The 14,071-nt window shown below is 44.2% G+C and overlaps 1 protein-coding gene across 9 annotated transcripts in view; it reads left to right on the top strand.

Moving 5' to 3' along the window:
• Positions 1 to 867: 867 nt before the first annotated feature.
• Positions 868 to 14,071, top strand: part of Znf438 (zinc finger protein 438) — a 132,521-nt gene continuing 119,317 nt past the window's right edge. For 5 of the 9 annotated variants that reach the window (XM_048367921.1, XM_048367927.1, XM_048367929.1 and 2 more), the window contains exons 1-2: positions 1,365 to 1,592; positions 12,653 to 12,833. The gene's annotated coding sequence lies outside the window, so the exon portion shown is untranslated. Of the gene's footprint in view, positions 937 to 1,364; positions 1,593 to 7,769; positions 7,818 to 12,652; positions 12,834 to 14,071 lie in introns of those variants that run through there. The other 4 variants (XM_048367922.1, XM_048367923.1, XM_048367925.1 and 1 more) reach the window with 4 other exon arrangements.

The raw sequence follows: 14,071 nt of genomic DNA, 5'->3' as shown, positions 1-14,071 counted from the left end.
AAACCCAGGGCTGCAGGTCCACGGGGCGAGCACTCTTACCACTAGGCCACACCCCCAGCCCAGAACCTGCCGTTCCTAAAAGCATCCAAGAGCAGCGCCAGGCTCGGGCCCCAGGAAGGAAGAGTCACAGGTGAGCGAAGGGCGGCCAGGCAGCCCACAGTGGCGACGGATACACGGATACGTCCACACCGACGCCCGCGCCGCACCCAGCAGGTGAACGGAGACGACCCCGACTTCAAACCGGAAACCCAGGGAACGCCCGGCAGGGCGGGGCCGGCCGCGTGCGTCCCGGGCCCCAGGGAGCCCTCAGCCGGAGCCGGAAGGGCGGGCCCGAGGGGGCGGGGCCTCGCCGGACGGGGCGGGGCCTCGCCCTGACAGGGAGCGCCGGGGCGGGGCCGGTGCGGGGGCTGACGGGAGCGTGGGCTGAGGACCCGCCGGCGCCTCGAGCGGCGCAGGTAGCTGTTCCCCACGCGAGCGGAACTTGTAACGAACACGTGAGGGAAGACGACGTGTGTGGAAAACCACGTCGGAATCTCGGCGTCCCACGTCCACACGTTTCCCCCCGTCCCGTCCGCCCCCCGCCCGGCCCCCCGCGGTGGCTTGGGTTCCTGGGGTGTGGCGCAGGTGGACTCGGCCCCCTTCGATTGACACCTGGTCCCGGCCACGGTCTTCCGACTTAGCTCGGGAACAGCCGCCGCCTCCGCAGCCCCGTCGGCGCCTGCGCACAGGGCTCCGGCCCGGGCGGGAGGCGGGGCGGGGCGGGGGGCGGGGCTCCGGGGGAGCGCGGAGCGCCCGGATAGGGCGTTTCCCCCCGCTGTGCGCGAGGAGTGGGGGGCGGAGCTTCGGGGGCCGAGCGCGGAGCCCGCGGCCTGACCTCCCCGAACGCCAAGCCCCGTGACGTCACCCCGCCGTGACGCGCACGCAGTCAGAAAAACTGTAAGTTTGCGAGGCTTCCTGCGGCTCCCGGGGCTGGCGGGCGTGCCGGCCGCGGCGGTGCCCGTGCGGGCGCCCGGTTCCCCGGGAGGCCCGGGGGGGGGCGGCCGCCGGACGTGGTGGCGGAGGCACAGGTGCCCGCCCGCCCGCCGGCCCGCCGGGGGAGCGCGCCCGCGATGGCGGGAGGGACCCGGGGCGCGGCGGCGCGGCGGTGCCCTGCGGGGCCGGGCCCGCCCCTCCCTCCCCGGGGCCCGCGCAGCCCGGGAGCCCGGCGGCGGAAGGGGGACAGCCCGGCCCCGCAGTTCCTTTGAAGATGATTGGATAAAGGGAGTTCGCTTCCCTTATTACCGTTACTATTATTATTATTATTATTACTATTTAGGTTTTTAGTGTACTGACCTCTCGGCTCCCCGGGAACGTCGTCAGAGGTTTGGCATCCTAGGCCTGGCATCCCCTGGAGGTCCCCCAACTGCCCTAATCGCAGTACACGAGTGACGTTCTCCGCCCGCCGCCCCAGTGTCCCTTTTGTGTGCCACCGGGGGGGGGGGGGGAGTCACCTCTGGCCTCCCTAGCTGTCATTCCCGCCAGGAGCACGGAGATAACGAGAGATCACAGCCAGTTCCCCAGGAGGAGGGAGGTGGCCCCTGGCCATCTGTAGGGTAAGGATCTCTCTCACTCCCTGGCACAACTCAGGCTATGTGACCTTGACATTTCGGCCTGATTGGTGACCTCAGCTCTTGCCCTGGATGGAACTTGGTGTGGACCTGGGATTAGAAATGACCACCGGGGTCGTCTCCGTTATCTTGGCAGTATAATGCTCCCCTTCTGGGATTTTTTTTTCAGGAAAGCTCTTAGGCGTGCTGGTACTCAAACGCTATTACCCTAAAATGTAGGCTTGTTGCTGTAGACTTGGGAATATCCAGCCATCTTACCCGATGGCTTGAGTAGTTGGGCTAACTCTTGCTAAGATTAAGACATTACTGATTTAGTACTTCAGTATGATACCTGTCAGGAATTTTGAAGGATAGTATGCCCACCTCAAGGTCTATTTACACAGTAGATAAGCGATCATGTTTGTGTAAATTCACTTCTAGTGTGTAGCAACATCCTTTGATGCTAGTAGGAGCCTTTAAATAAAAATGAGAGCCTTCTGTTTTTATCTACTAGTTAGTAGTTTCGTGTCCAAAGACAAGCCACTTAAATTTGGTGCTTTCTTACCTCAAAAGTGCTATACAGCCGATTTTAGTTTTATAAGGGTCAAATGGGATCATGAGTACAGTATTGAAAGCCTTTCCAAGGACAGTATTGTTAAGAGATTTGCTTCTGTCACTACCCTGGATGAGATGTGTGCATTCTGAAGTGAAGCTTTGAGTCAGAACTAGAAATAGAACAGCAGAGAAGACCGCCTCCAGCTTAGTAGAGCTCACATTACAGTTGGGAAACAGAATGAGGATATGAAATAATTTAAGATTGGGACAAGTACGAAACAAAGCTATAAGCAGATAGTGGAGAAACAGGGAGGGTGGTTTTAAGCTGGGTCTGTGAAGGGAGTCCATTGAAAGGAAGGCTGCTGAGTTGTTTGAAAGGGGAGAGCTTATAAGAACATCTCAGGGAAGGATAATAATAGCAATGAACACTTATCTAGCTCTTAATACATGCAAGGCACTGAGGTAAACATTGAAGTTCTCATAACAGCCTGATGAGGTAACTAGTAATATTGTTTTTATAGATGAGGAAACTGACACAGAAACGTTAGGGCTTTGCTCAAACAAAAACTATGGTAAGGACACTATTTGAATTTGGACGGTAATTTTAGAGCCCACATTCCGCACGAGTCACTTAGGGGTAGTACCGAGCCTGAAGGGGGTCAAGAAACAGTAAGTGAGAGTGTTCAGAATGCAATAAGGAAGGGAAAAAGTGGCAGGTGGTGGTGGTGGTTCTGCTGGGCTCTGTGGGCCTTTGTAGTCTGTGTTCAAGTAACGATGTTACTCCAAGAGTAATGGAAAACTGCTAGAAGGTTTGCGTTGAAGGAATGCTGGCATCTGATTTCTGTTAACTATATTGTGAGGACTGCAGTATAGAGTCGTGGGTGAAATGACAGTGGGAAGGTGTGAGGCTATTCCTGGGTCCCAGAGGAACAGACGATGGTACTTTGGGTTAGGGGAAGTAGTTGTGGAGTTGTGTGTGTGTGTGTTACATTCCCGTCACCCAGCATGGTAAAGACTCCCTTGCTTCCACTTCTGTATCCATCCTTGTCAATCTGTGTGTGATGGAGCGGGGACTCACACTTGTGTAGTTTTCTTTGGAGTCTGTGCACCTGATCTCTGTAACTATCTTTACCTGGGAATGTTGAGCATGCATGCCTATGAAAATGGAGCTTGGGAACAATAGGGTGAGGGATATGTACTTATATTTTTGGAAAGACAGTTCTTGTTCCTCATCTAAGCCTTGGTTGGCAATGAGAGGAAAGAATATAGGTGGTGGAGCTCTGCTAACAGGTTTTTCATTTCTTCATTGGGTTCATGCAGCAGACATCCATTCTTCCTCCTCTGTCTTCTCAGAGTCACTTCCGGGAGGATGAGGTTTTTATCTCCTTTATTTCTCTATCTGTTGCTTGCCATATAGTGGTGGAAAAATGAATAAACATGCCTTTCTCCCTGGGGGAGCAGAATGTGAAGAACAATCTGTGGGAATAAACTTAGAAAACACCAAATGCATAAATACATACTGATTAGCTCCTGTTTTTCCACACACTCTCTTTCTTGCACCCCCAAGACTTGAGAGATGGGGCCTGGAAAGGATAAAGGAACACCACCACCAAAATGCAATCCTAAGCAATTGCAGGATGCTTTTTAGGCACCCCAAGAATCCTTTTTTCAACAGCAAAATTACCCAGTCTGGCATATTTTACTGCATTTGCATTTAGTTTTATTTGGCACCGATGCCATTTTTACCAAATGAAATAAATTCTGATATTTGACTATCATTGTAGTGATGAGTGTTCCCAGTTCTATTACCTCAGTGTTGACAAGCCTCACCAGTGAAATCAGGGAGTTGGCTTGAATTGTTGCAGCTTGCATAATAAAGGGTGATAGCGGGACTATGTGGGAAGAGTTTGGGCAGTTTTCCACCTGTTTCAGTATGTCATGCCAAACTTCCACATATTAGCCAACTTGAATTTCTTTACCGATCAGCTCTTTAACATCAGTATATGTGTGCGTGTGCATGTATGTGTATGTATACACACGTGTGTGTGTGTGTATATACAGTGATAGCTAAATACCAGTTGTGGGTTTAACAGTGTATTTCAATATATACATGTAATATATACTATAATTTACATAAATACCACTTGACTGATTTCATATTTGGTTGCCTATAAGTTAAAACATTTCAACTTGATTTCTCTTTACCTACATAAATAGTGATGGCTAATAATATACTAATACTAATTTACTAATTAGTAAATCTGTGTGGAGACTAAGCTTTAGTGACAGGTCAACCAAGTTGTCACCCCCAAAACATATCCAAATGAAAGTTCTTAGGATAAAGCAAAAATAACCTGTTGATGGAACCATCCCAAGTGCTATAGCAGTGGTTCTCTTCAGGTTGTTACCCTCTCCCAGGCAGCCTTCTTTCATTACATTCTTCCATTTCAAGACTGCTGATTTCAAGTTCTATTCTAGATCACCCATCTGTGGAAAGATAACTATGAGACGAACATTAAAATATAGTGCTATGGATTTAGACATAGTAGATCTCAACATAGGTAATTTTGTTCTGCCCAACTGACCCTAGGGATATTTGGCAATCAAGATACATTTTAGTTGTCACACAGTGTGACACCCATGGGTAGATTGTTACTAAACATCTTTCTTATGATGTATAGACAAGTTTCCAAGGGAGGTGGGGAGATAAACGTGGCTCACACTGTCATCCTGCTGACATTGAGAAATGGTGTAACTTCTTGCCTTCATTTATTTTAATACTCATTTGCCTCCCTCTTCTCCTCTCTTCCTTCTTTATTTTCTTCCTCCCATTCTTTTTGTGTTAGTTTCTGTTGCTGTGGTTAAAAAAAAAATTGCTGCAATAAACCACTTACAAGGAGGAAAAATTTGTTCTGGCTCATAGTTCCAACAGCTTTAGCCCATAATTGCTTGGCTTCATTGCTTTTCACAGTACATAGATGTGGAGCTCTGGGGGCTGAGGAACAAAAAGAGTGAAAAGCAGTGATTGGGGTCTTACTGTCCCCTTCAAGGGCACAGCACAAAATCCAACTTCCTTCCACTAGGCCCCACCTCCTTCTAAAGAGCCTACAACTTCCCAAGAAGGCCACAGGCTGGTGACCATACTTTTTGCATATGAGCCTAAAGGGACATGTAAGATAGGCTTTATTTTTTTCTCTCTCTTTCTCTCTCTCTTCCTGCCTTCTTGCCTTTCTCTTTCTTTCCCTCTTTCTGTTAAGGCTTTAGCAATAGAGGTAGTAGTTTTAACTGGCAAATGCCTGAGATTATTTTCTACTGCTTTTAAATTTTTGGATAGCTGAGCTAAGTTTGGTATTTATGACAAGGAAAAGGAGATTCTTGGAACTAAATGTAATAGCATTGAATTTTTCTACTGTGTCTACTGCTTTTGTATTTGTTTTGAGCTATGATTTTTTTCTTTTTACTAAATTTAATTTGGACATTATATAATCCTGGCAAGTTTCCTTTATTTTTCATACATACTGATTTAGTTATCTCATAATTTTTTGTTCCAAAAGTCTTTCCCATATGTGGGTTTGTATGTGGTTACCACAAGCATGCTATTAAATGTAAAGTATACAATATCTTTATTATTTGGTATTAGGTTTTTTTAAGTAGGTAGCCAGTAAAGGAGAACGAGAGAGAGAGAGAGAGAGAGAGAGAGAGAGAGAGAGAGAGAGAGAGAGACAGAGACCCCCACCCAGCCCTGCCTTATATCTAGGGCAGGGGCAAGAGGTGTGGCCAGGTGGATTAGGATGTGATCTCAGGGAAAGGGGAGGGGAGGTAACTGCCTCCAGGTCTGCTGGTTACCCAAGGTAACTGGGTGGAGACTTAATGAGGTGGGGGCATCTACATGGAGCCCTCTGGGAGAGGACCTTACATTTGGTAGATAAAGAAACAGGCTGAGGTGAATTGACTTCTCACATGTATTAAAGCAAGTTAGTGACAAGATCAAATGTTTCCTACTTTAATCTCCTTGAAAGTCTTGGAAATAGTAAGTATTCTCATTTTGTAGATAGAGAACTGGTTTAGAAATACTAAATAACCTAGTCAGAGACCCCCTACTCAGAATATAGTTTTTTTGCCTGTTTTCATTGAGATAGCTGTGCTACCTCCCAGGTATTCTCCAGTAAGCAAATGTGACAATTTTTGTATGTATTTGTTACCAAATCTGTGCTTCACTTGACTAACTAGATCTCTTGGTACATAGTCTAGTGTTCATGTTGCCACTTGAGTCAGCTAGTAAATTCAGTGTTTGAAATCCTACCCAGATTTGGGTTGAGTGGACATTTATTGAATTTTGGTAAACAGTGGTAGCACCGCTGGCTATTTTGAATGTAATTTTTTGAGAAGATAAAGTCCAAAAGAACCCAGAGAAGGCTGTCAGCTGTACTTAGTAGACTTTAGTGAAGCAGACCAAGTAGTAGTATTCGTATTTGGATATAAGACTATCATTTCTCTAATTTTCTATATGGATTCAAATTTTAAAGTGATACATAATGAAGTAGCCGTTATTTTATGTAAAGCTCACAAGTATTTCAGTTTTTGTCTCTGCTGACCTCTACTTCTGTTGTGCCAAGTCGCGAAACCACCACCAAGAAGACCACCGAGGGCTGGGAATATGGCCTAGTGGCAAGAGTACTTGCCTCATATACATGAAGCCCTGGGTTCGAGTCCCCAGCACCACATATATAGAAAACAGCCAGTAGTGGCGCTGTGGCTCAAGTGGCAGAGTGCTAGCCTTGAGCAAAAAGAAGCCAGGGACAGTGCTCAGGCCCTGAGTCCAAGGCCCAGGACTGGCAAAAAAAAAAAAAGAAGACCACCGAGACTCAGACATTCCGAAATGCAAAAGCAAGGCAAGGCTTTACTCAAGCGAGCTGCAACTCGGGCCTCGTCCTACCCACCAACACAGCGGAGGTTAGGAGGGAGCCTCGAGCTGCGATTACACAGGGCTTATAAAGGCAAAGAACAAAGTTACAACAATCAGGTGTTCAAGCAAGCAAGATTAGGACACAGGTACAAATCTGATTGGCTCAGGGTTCGAGGCATTCTAGGGGTGGTTAGAGTTAAGCATTCCCAGCGGTTAGAGTTCTAGACCGACTGGGCCCTAATGGGCTTGTCCTGGGTCTGCTCACAGGGCCTGCTTATCTCAGGTTTGCGTGGTAAAGTGGGGTTTGCATGGTAAAATGGGGTTCACGTGGTAAAATGGGGCCTGACTTCAAAGTCTGGCACTTCACTTCAGACCAACTTGACTTTAACAGTAGATAAAATGACCACTGTACATTCATTTTCCTTCTGAAATGTTCTTCTTTACAGTGTTCATTCTACTTTACAGGAGTACATCATTTTTATGAGGTTATAGGAACTAGGGATGGTCATTTTGTTTCCTAGATGGGAAACCTAAGAGTTTATCAATTTGCTCAGATAAATCAGAGATCATATTTTTTTTTCTTGTCTATTGTGGGGCTTGAGCTCAGGAACTTGGGTTCTGTTCCTGAGTTTTTCAGCTGAAGGCTAGTGCTCCACTTCCTGTTTCCTGGAGGTTAATTGGAGATAAATCTTATGAAATAACCTGCTTAGACTGGTTTTAAACCAAGATTCTCAGATCTCAGCCTCCTTCCTGAGTAGCTAGGATTATAGGTGTGAATGATCAGCACCCAGCAAAGTTCAGATTTTTAATTGTTTTTTAGACTTAATAAAACTAAATTATAGTTGCCAGTAGATCAAAAGGAGTATCTGCTTAGACATTTGAGTGGTTATTTTGTCTGATGACTCTCTTTTTTTTTTTGCCAGTCCTGGGCCTTGGACTCAGGGCCTGAGCACTGTCCCTGGCTTCCTTTTGCTCAAGGCTAGCACTCTGCCACTTGAGCCACAGTGCCACTTCTGGCCGTTTTCCATATATGTGGTACTGGGGAATTGAACCCAGGGCTTCATGTATACGAGGTAAGCTCTCTTGCCACTAGGCCATATTCCCAGCCCTGATGATTCTTTGATATTCAAAATATTTGTCATACGATCAAGTCATTGGGATATTTTATATAATACATCCATGGGCTAGATTTGATCATTGGCAGTGTGATATTGTGGATCTTGAGGAGGGAGGGATGAGGGTAGGGAGAGAGGGAAGAGAGCATGGAGGGAAGAGGAAGAGAGAGAAAGGGACAAAGACAGATGGAGAGATAACCTTGGCTAGTGCAGTCACATTTGGGGCAAGAAGGATTATAATTGTGCTTAAATCGTGAAGATTCCCAATTTTCTATAAAACAATATTACAACAAATATTTTTCTTCCCTCTATGAAGAAAAAAATGTTAACACCTAAATAACCATAATATGACCGAGTGAAGGAAGAGATTGCCACTTAAATATAGCTGAAAAAAGTTGAATTGGATACTTGCAATTCACTGATCCAAACAGACAAAAATATTCTTATACAGGGTTTTGAGGAAGCACTGGCTCATTGTCAAAAGTGAGACATTTTAAGGATTGATCGACTTTAAACTTAAGAGTTGAAATAGCTATTGAAGCATGCAAGTTGCTGATTGGCTGATTTTCTTGGCTGACTGCTTAAGTGGAAATGCTGAGTAGACTTTAAAGATTGATTGTGGATTTAAAGCCTGTTTCTTGGGTTGGGACAACAGTTAAAGAACAATCTTTTCCTTTCTTGTGGTTGAAGAATAGGTAACAAATGTTTTTCAGTTGCTTAATATTTATAACATTTATATTCAGAATGAAATAACTGCTATCTACAACCACTGGAACAGTAAAGTATTTTTCTATGTTAATCTTGTAATATTTTAACCAAAAATCTTTTCCTACAGACATTGAAATAAGCTCAGCATTTGTTTATTACCTTAGTACTACAGAAGGCAAGATGAGTTCTTTGTGTAGTTTTTTATGTTGGAATCTTGTTTTAAGATATCCTAAGTGCTATACTTGTATTATGTAGACAGTCATAAACTCTGAATAATTAATATTCTGTTGTTGTATGGGAAACCTTTATTTTTTCCCTTGATTCACAGCTTTCATGTCATGCATGTTACCTTCCAAATAGGCAATGTCCAGTAATTAAATTGTCTCTGTGATTTAAATAACGCAGTTTTCAATGTGAAAACTGTTTAGATATTATAAAGTGTGATTTTAACCACTTTTACGTACTAAATTTCTTACCTGTGAAGAGTGGTCGCTTTAAGAGATTATTTAAAAATATTAAAAATAATATAGTACTATCTATGAAAGTAGTATTGCTTACCTTCTAAATTATATTCATAATCTTTTCTAACATTTACAAATTTGTACTTAATAGGTACTTAAATTTTCTCGGAAAATTTCACTATCTAATAGTGAAATATTAGATTTGAAGTGTATTTTTTCTGCACATAGTTGGCCTTTGCTGCTTAATGTTGTGACTTATAACCCAATCCTATTTTAGGCGACCTTTTATAGTAAATTGGAAAAGCAAGAGGCTTTTTGTTGTTGTTGTTCTTTTGTTTTGCAGGGAAGTACTACGGTTTGATTTTGTTTATTTGTTTTGTTTTTGTTGCCAGTCCTGAGGCGTGGACTCTGGGCCTGAGCACTGTCCCTGGCTTCTTTTTGCTCAAGGCTAGCACTCTACCTCTTGAATCACAGTTTCACTTCCAGCTTTTTTCGACATATGTGGTGCTGAGGAATTGAACCCAAGGCTTCATGCATATGAGGCGAGCACTTTACCACTAGGCCATATTCCCAGCCCAAGTACTAGGGTTTGAATTCAGGGTCTTTCACTTAATAGATGGGTGTTCTACCACTTGAGTCACATCCTCATCCTTTCTTTTTTTAGCTTAGTTGCCTTCCAGATAGGGTCTCATGCTTTTTCCTGGGACTGACCTTGGACCACGATCCCACTGTCGCTGTTCTCCTATGGCTGGAATTACAGGAATTTAACATCACACTAGGCTTGTTCTTTCAAATGGGGTCGCTCTAACTTTTTGCCCAGACTGTCCTTGTCTGGGCAAAACAGACTGTAATTGTCTCTTCCTCCCAACTGTATGCTTTTAAATGTGGTAAATGGCAAAATGGCATTTCCATTTAATTTGCATCTCATGACTACTAGTGAACCTGTAAGAATGTGCCACTCTTCATTTACATGTTAGCTATGGGTTTCACCTGCAGTTGACAAATTTAGCAGACAAAAAGCAAAGAGTCCCTGATAAATTTGAATTTTAGCTAAACAAATAATTTTTCAGTGCAAGTATGTACCATGTAATATTTGTGATATACTAGGAAAGTGTGCTTATATCAAATTCACATTTAATGGAGCATCTTAAACCTTATTGGGCAACACAGTACACTTTTTGTCAATTGTCTATTCTATCTCATCAGATTTTCAGTTCTCTCTGTCTCGTTTTTGCAAGAGTTCTTAGCATGTAATAGATATTAATCCCTTGTCTTCTTAAGCTGTTATAAACATATTATTCCAGTTTTGCCAGTCTTCTAGTTTCAAGGTGTCCTTGTTGAAAAAGCCTTAGTTTCACAGTCAATTGAGAACTCAAGAAATCTTTCAACACCCAAGGTTGCAAATATATAATCCTACTTTTCTTTCAGGGGGTTCCTGATGTAGGATAGCTAGACTTACGATGGTTTAAGTTAATGATGTTTCAGTTTTATATGGTGTGAACATGATATACAGTCAGTAGAAACAGTATTAGGATTTGGAGTTTAGTTCTTTTCCCATGCTAGGCCTCACATTGCAGGGTATTCTTTTGTAACACTGAAAGAGTGTCCGTTAACTGGAGATCTCAGTCAGCTACCAGTGACAGTGATAACCAACTGATAAACTCTGCCATGTGCTATGTTGCTAAACTGTGAAGATAAGCTATGACATTTTAAACTCACCATTGGTTTATTGAGACCTAATCGTATTGTAAATTGAAGAGCATCTGTATTAGGAGAGGAGCTTAGGGAGCCAATGAGAAGAACAGATGTGTGAAATTCTTGTGCTGAGAAAAATAGGAGGCCAATGGAGGGTTTGAGTAGAGGTCCTATACTCTGAAACATGCTTTAAAAGAGACATTCTAATGGCTATTGAGAGGAGATTTGTGAGCCCACAGCAAGATGGTTAATTCTCCAGTGCCTTATTCCTCTTCCTTTTTTCTAGGATTATATCTCCTGTGCTTTAGGTGGCCACATGGTTACTTGTTTATGACTGCATATCCTAACTTCTGTCACTAGCTATGGCTTTGTGATTAGGCTTGGGCTGTTAGAAATGAAGAAAAGTTGATTCTATTTTTAAAGATAGGATGCTGTATTCTACCTGTCTGCTCTACCTATTCCTCATCTCAAGGACTAGAAAACAGAAAACTGTAATGATAACACCTGCCTTGAACCTACAGGAGCCCTGATAAGGAGACCATCAGAGCCATTCCTCACCAGCCTGGGTCTCCCTAGAAGAGTCTACACTTCTTTCTTATTTGAGCCACTGTATTTTGACATCATTTTTTTTTTTTATCACAGCAGTCTAGCTCATACCTTACATCATGCCCAAATCAATATCCAAAATGGGCAATTATTCCGAAATCAAGAGCTAAGATGTGTGGCGTTGACTAAGTAGTTGGTTAGCACGCGGTAGAAAATGTTACAGGCTGAAGATGTGTGATCCTTATGATGTGGTGGTTCAGTATTTGTCCTGTTACCATTGGTCACTTGTAAGGCAGACTCTGCCTCGCCTGTATCTCCTGGGAAGTTGTTAAAAATAATCAAATTGGGGCTGGGGATATAGCCTAGTGGCAAGAGTGCCTGCCTCGGATACACGAGGCCCTAGGTTCGATTCCCCAGCACCACATATACAGAAAACGGCCAGAAGCGGCGCTGTGGCTCAAGTGGCAGAGTGCTAGCCTTGAGCGGGAAGAAGCCAGGGACAGTGCTCAGGCCCTGAGTCCAAGGCCCAGGACTGGCCAAAAAAAAAAAAAAAAAAAAAAAAAATCAAATTGATAACATGAGTTAAATCGCTGCTTTTGCAAGGAACAATAGGGCATCAAATGTGGGAATAATTAGCCGATTTGTAATTAGAATTCAAAAGAAGTATAGTTTGTAGACCACAGTATATGGCGGAGGGGATTGCTCTTTTCTCGTGGCCCGTGGCCCGAGCTGGCGGAGAGGACCGTTGTGTGGCCCCAGCAGGAGTGGAGCAAATTGCTTCTGTGTGCGAAGCGATAGGAGGCGAGACTGGCATTCTCAGGAAGCTCCTGATGGAGGTTTTTATTTATTATTTTTTTGGCTCTACAGTGGACTTTGTCTAGACAAGAATTAAATTAAGGATTTACTTTTTTTTTTTACCTGAATCGGTGCCTTGAATTATGTAAAAGCTACAGTTTCAAACAACAAAGGTTTATTTCTTACATGGTAAACAGTAGCTGTGACTCTGTTCCCTATCTTGTGTTACTTTAAGATTTAAAACAAAAGGAAATTGCTATTTTTATTTTATTTTATTTTTTGCAGAAATACATTGCTACTTTTGTGAGAAGGAAGAGAGGTGGCAGAACGTGTTTAGAAGTGACAGAGCTTAGCCAGGTCCTGTGGCTCAGTCCTGTAATCCTAGCTACTTGGGAGGACCAGATCAGAAGGACTGAGCTTCTAGGCCAGCCTAAGCAAACAGCTTAGGAGACTTCATTTCAACCAGGTACCGTGGGGTGCATCTGTCATCCCTGCTGTGATGGGAAGTGTAAATAGGAGGATGGGGTCCAGGCTGGTCCAAGCAAAAGAAATAGCCTATCTCAAAAATAACCACAACACAGGGGCTGGGGATATAGCCTAGTGGCAAGAATGCCTGCCTCGGATACATGAGGCCCTAGGTTCGATTCCCCAGCACCACATATACAGAAAACGGCCAGAAGCGGCGCTGTGGCTCAAGTGGCAGAGTGCTAGCCTTGAGTGGGAAGAAGCCAGGGACAGTGCTCAGGCCCTGAGTCCAAGGCCCAGGACTGGCAAAAAAAAAAAAAAAAAAAAAAAAAAAAAATAACCACAACACAAATTGCTTGGGAGTGTAGCTCAACTTGCAGAAACTTGAGTTCAAACCCTAAGGGTTTAAAGAAGGGAGAAAAGAAAGGGAAGGCAGGAGGGAGGAAGATCTATCTGGGTGGACTGGACAGCAGAAACATGCTGTCTCACAGTTCTAGAGGATGGTAAGCTTAAGATCAGAGTTCTGGTTTTTTTTTTTTTTTTTTTTTTGCCAGTCCTGAGTCTTGGACCCAGGGCCTGAGCCCTGTCCATACCTTCTTGTTTTGCTCAAGGCTAGCACTCTACCACTTCAGCCACAGCACCACTTTTTTTGTTTATGTGGTGCTGAGGAATCGAACCCAGGGCTTTATGCATGCTAGGCAAGCACTCTATTGCTAAGCTACATTCTCAGCCCCTGGCTTGGGTTTTTCAGGTCCCCTTTTCTGAGTTTCTGACCATCATCTCCCAGTGTCCTTATGAAGCAGACAAAGAGAAGACTGTCCCTGTGTTGCTTCTCCCATCATGAGGGGTCTACCCTTATTTCTTCAGCTGAGCAGACTTTTCTACAAAAGGACCCATTCCCAAATACTACTAAGTATTAGGGACTTACTATATGAATTTTGTCAGATCACAGCACACTCTGCAGCCAGTAAAGCTTGTCTGGAAAAGACATTCTGTCACTCGGTGCCTCATTGTTAGGAGGGGAGGAACTGGTACCAGAGCTGGCTCTCTAGGTTGTAAGGACATCATTGTAAGTAAGAATACAGTGTTGCAAGCCGGGGAGAGGGCCCCTCAGCAGAACTTGAAGGTGCTAACTCCAAGGTCTTCACCTTCCAGCTTCCAGAATTGTGAGAAAACTCTAGTCACTTTGCCTTGCTAGCACAGTCTGTACAGTAGTATTTAGATTGCTTTCAGCTTTCC

This window comes from Perognathus longimembris, chromosome 18 (genome assembly GCF_023159225.1).
Source record: "Perognathus longimembris pacificus isolate PPM17 chromosome 18, ASM2315922v1, whole genome shotgun sequence".
NCBI classification, from domain to species: Eukaryota; Metazoa; Chordata; class Mammalia; order Rodentia; family Heteromyidae; genus Perognathus; species Perognathus longimembris.
The sequence above is the reverse complement of the archived record's forward strand: the minus strand, read 5'-3'. Positions and strand labels throughout refer to the sequence as shown.